Below are 4718 nucleotides of genomic sequence, written 5' to 3' on the forward strand. Positions count from 1 at the left end.
TCGTAAGCCATCGCTCTTGCGTTTCTTAGAAATTACCCAGATCTAGATTTGAGAACGAAGTTAGCTTTGACTGTCGATTTCACACAGCCTAGCATAAGCTGAGAAGGGAGTCTCAATTGAGGGATTTCCCAGGTCAGACTGACCAGTGGGCATGTCTAATGTCTGTGGGGGATTGTCTCTATGGTTAACTGATTTAGAAGAGCCCAGCCCACTGTGGGTGGCACCGTTCCCTGTGCTGGTGGGCCTGAGCTGTATATGAAAGCTAGCTGGGCATGAGCCTGGGCAGGTCAGCAAGCAGCCTCCCTCCATGGGTTCTGCTCCAAGTTCCTGCTTGTGCTCTTGTCCTAATTTCCCTCAATGATGGACTGTAACCTGTAAGTCTAAATAAATTCTCTCCACCCGAGTTGCTTTTGGTTGGTGTTTAATCACAGCCACAGCTGAAACTATAACAGCCCTGCTTTGCAGCTGAGGTAGCCTTTTGATGTACTGTTTTATTTGATCCTCTTGGATGACACATGGGACCTACTCAGGTCAGAGGTTCCCAAACTTTACCTTACATCAAAATCAACTGCAGAGTTTGTGGTTTATGTATCACTCCAGAGATTTCTAAGTCTGTAGGCTTGGGGTGGGGGGCTCAAAATCTGCATTCTAACTTGTTCTCAGGGTGCAGTCCAGAAAGAGTGTTGGCCATTTTTGTTTTAATGTTGTGTTCTTCTCAGTCATGAATAATAGCTCTGCATTACCCTCAGAATTAGAATGGTACAAATTCCTGCATGATCTGCCTCTCATTTACCTTTCCAGCTCTTTCCCTCTCCGTCCATACTGAAGACAAAGCAGTGTTGGTTCCTTTTGAGGGAGGCTGTCTTCTTGTTCTACTCTATTCCAGCACGAGCTTTCTTCTGTGAGCACACATTCTGATTTATGTGTGTCCAAATTTCCTTTGTTAAGTATGACACTAGCAGACTAGTTTAGGATTCCCCCTAATAGCCTTATTTTTAATAATGTCTTTAATGCCCTGTCTCCAAATAGCCACATTTTGAGTTATGGAGGGAGGGAGGGAAGGTGGTGGTGGTGGTGTGGGTTAGGGCTTCAATGTTAAAATTTTGGAGAGACAATTGGTCTATATAACTGAAGCTCTCTTTCCCCCACTGGTGCCCTTTGTATAACGTGCACCTGTCTCTCACAGCACTTTGATCTTAGTTTGGACCATCCATGTTATTTCATTTGGACAGAGCAGTTGTCTCCCCCTGTGATGTGCTTCTGTGACTCAGAATTGATGTCCCTGTCTTATCACTCCATACCACCTTATATGTATGCTGTACTCATGGTGCTTATTCCAACATTTAGCATCCAGTGGCTTAAAATATACCAGTTTCCTGCTGCTCAAAACCAACCCTTATCATTCTATAAATTGTGCCCTATTGTACTTGCTTTTAAAAGGTAGACTAAAACCACTTTTGGAGAAACAGTCTGTACAGTATACAGTATAGTTGCTGTGAAGAATCACAGCCTGCAAAGTCTAAGCACAGCAGTAAGTACATTTCTCTATGTGTTATACACGATAAATAAAAAAACAAACTCACTTTAGAAGGCCAAATATCAGCCTTCGGGCGTTTTATACACTGTCTTATTTTTCGGCAGCTAAAGTACTATAACTTTTGACTGAGGCTTTAAATCACTAAAAGCATGTTCCAAAAATGGCGGGAACGCGCTGTTTGTCTAAATCGGCAGTTTAAAGAACAAAAACACCTTGACCCCGACGTGATTCGAACACGCAGCCTTCTGATCTGGAGTCAGACGCGCTACCGTTGCGCCACGAGGTCCTGCTGGGCTGTGGCTCGCGCGGTTTCTTAGGACTCCGAGAACATGGCGGGCCAGTCCCGCCTTTTCCACCGTTTAGTCCCTGCGGCTGGCAGAAGTGGGGCGGATTCACTCAGCACCCAACTTTCCCTGACAGCCAGCCCCGAGAGGTCGGGACGGAGCCAGCGGAGGCCGGAGGCTGAGCTTTCTCATCTGATCCTCTAATCCAGTCCGTGGGGTCAAAGGAAACCAGTCCTTCCTCTTCTGTGCCCAGGCACTTCCGCTCTGTCTACCCGCCCTCTCTCCCCTCCCCCAACAGGATCTGCGCACGGGGTTCGTGACCTCGGCGATGCAATCTGGCGGGATTCCACTGCGCAGGCGCCTGCCTGAGCCAGATGTTCGCTGGGTCCTGGTGACCGTCTGCTGAACGTTTGCGCCTCCGGTTCCTGACCAGCCCTGCGGCTGCCTTCTGGAAGCGTTTTCTCTGAGCAAGTCTTCATGTCACAAGGAGTGCCAAGCTTAAAAGTGTTCGTTTGAGAAGACACAGCTGTGTATTTACACATGATTCTTTCAGCTAGTTGACGGGGAACGTCAAATTGCTTGTCCTGGGTGAATAAAAGTGAAACAATCTCCCCGTCGGGGAATTGAACCCCGGTCTCCCGCGTGACAGGCGGGGATACTAACCACTATACTAACGAGGAGCTATAGTGGTTCTTGTCCCAAGCGTCTGTTAAAGAGAGATAAGGCTCTTTCATCCTCCAGCTGTTCTGCTGATGCACTCTGAACACTGGACTGATTGTTTACCCTTCTGGCTGTGTTGCACCTTCTCCCAGTCGCTTTAAAATACACTTCCAATTTTAATACTGGTGAATTGTGTAGAAATAGTTTCCCAGGGCTCTTTGCATTTTCTAAAGGATGCAGGTGCTGACGTGAGGTATGTTAGATGTTTGGAAAATAAAAGGATAGAGGAGTAGGAGACATGAAACCAGAGCCAGACCTGCAAGGGGCAAGGAATATATCTTCCTTTATTCAAAGAAGATACAGTGAGAGGTAGAGGCTGTCTGTAGGAACCAAGCATCTACTAGACAAAGAAATTGGGGAGGTGGGGGTTTTTATACCAGGGTAGTGCGACACAACTACACTTAGTGGGGAGTCGAGTTACTGCTGGGGCTTAAAAGTCTCCTTGAGATCATTTACCCAGGAACTGGCAGGAATGTTATCTTATGGCCTTAGAGGAGACAGGTGGGCTCCACAAACATTTCTTCTCAGGCGTGGGAGTGACCAACTGATAAGGGATGAGCAGAGCCAGATCTTTAATCTATAGCTGTTAGGTCACTGGGAAAACTTTGTGCTTTTACAATTTAGAGACTTTCGGCCACGCTGATGGTTTTTATGCCTTTATGCCTTCCTCTAATGAAGCTCATGTTTTTTCTGAGGTTCGCATATTCTATCAAGGTCTGTTTCGCTTGACCAAGGGGTATGTGAATTGAAGCAGAGTTCCCCCACAAATCCCCATTTTCTTTGGGAAGTTGGAGTTCAAGTGTATCTAGTGTCTAGATGGTCAGGGCTGCTCCACAGCCTGGTGCATTTTCAATGTGTTCATAAGCTTTCAGGACCCCAAAGGGCTCAAGCTCCTAATGAGCTGTCTCCAAATAAAATGTTGCCCAGCTTTTTCTTGATCTGCCTTGATGCTTCTGCAACTTAAAACAGAAATGTTTAAATGACCAAATAATACTCGATTTAAATAATTCAAAACAAGGATGTGCCCTTGATAACCACAGGGCTATAAAAACACACTAACAGGATCATTTGTGTCATACTAAAGCCTTTTTAGAGGCAGGCTCAAGCCATTTTCCCAGGGGAGCAAGGATGGCCTCAAGTGAAAACTTTCAGCTTTGCCGCTAGGTATAGCTATACAGCCAACAGACTAAAATGACACCGTTGAAAGTCTTCCTTATAGAACTTAAACTCACGTATCTATCCCAGAGCCTGCTTCTATCTCACTCTCTAAAAACTTGTGAGGTGCAAAGGGCACTGTGATAACTATGGCAATGCTTCTTTCCAGGTAGGATTTAAAATACTTGCCCTCAGTCTTTCAGTTGGCAGAGCTACAAAGCACTGGGCATCGAGGTTAGCTGAATCCTCTGCCCCATATATGGGAGAAGAGGCAAGGTCTTTTTCACCCAAGCTCTGGCAGAGCTATGGCGGTGTTCAGACACACGTGTTGTTACTGCTCTTTCTTAATCCAGAGGAAAGCTAAGAAGCAGCCTGAGTCAGCTCAGACCAGGGAGCAGGGAACTCAGCACCTGCTGTCCAACTTCCTAAAATGGAAAAGAGGGCGATTAACTTGAACCGGGTAGGGGAGCTCAGAGATTCCTTACTGTCAGCATTGGGAGAAGCTAGAGGTTACAAATGTGCCTGGCAGTACAGAGGGCACTGAATGCTCTGAGGAGGGAAATAACACAATGGCACTTGGTGTTACCAGATTCTTCCGATCTTGCTTGGTCTAAGTACTTGTTTGGATAGCTTAACAAGGCTTGCAAAATGATTCACATTCATTTCCTCTCAGCAGGCTATGAGGTGAACAGGGCCTAAAGAGACTTAATGCAGAGTGACACAGGAAGTGAAGAGAGACTGGGAACCATCCAAGCTTTGGCAGCAAATCCTCTGCAATGTTCAATTTGCTGCACAGATCCATATGCTTGTATATTGAAGAATAAATGCATGCTATGGTGAAAAAATTTAAAACTAGTATAAATATATGTATATTGTTATTGCTTGTTCCTATATTAGTATTGACCAATCAACTATTGTAGTTGAGAGCCATTATGTAGGTCCTTATTCACGTGCTAAACTTACAGTGCACCAGAAATTGTATTAGATGCACTGGGTGAATTTAGTGACTAACTCCCCCCCCC

At 45.6% G+C, this 4718-nt stretch overlaps 2 non-coding genes and 1 pseudogene across 2 annotated transcripts; all 3 read right to left on the reverse strand.

Annotated features, from left to right (window-relative positions):
- Positions 1-1751: 1751 nt before the first annotated feature.
- Trnaw-cca lies at positions 1752-1823 on the reverse strand. The gene has a single exon. It is a non-coding gene; the product is annotated as a tRNA-Trp (tRNA).
- Positions 1824-1929: 106 nt separating this feature from the next.
- Positions 1930-4718, reverse strand: part of LOC103733279 — a 17654-nt pseudogene continuing 14865 nt past the window's right edge.
- Trnad-guc lies at positions 2430-2501 on the reverse strand. The gene has a single exon. It is a non-coding gene; the product is annotated as a tRNA-Asp (tRNA).

The sequence above is a fragment of the Nannospalax galili genome, unplaced genomic scaffold, assembly GCF_000622305.1.
Source record: "Nannospalax galili isolate Female #2095 unplaced genomic scaffold, S.galili_v1.0 scaffold734, whole genome shotgun sequence".
Lineage (NCBI taxonomy): Eukaryota > Metazoa > Chordata > Mammalia > Rodentia > Spalacidae > Nannospalax > Nannospalax galili.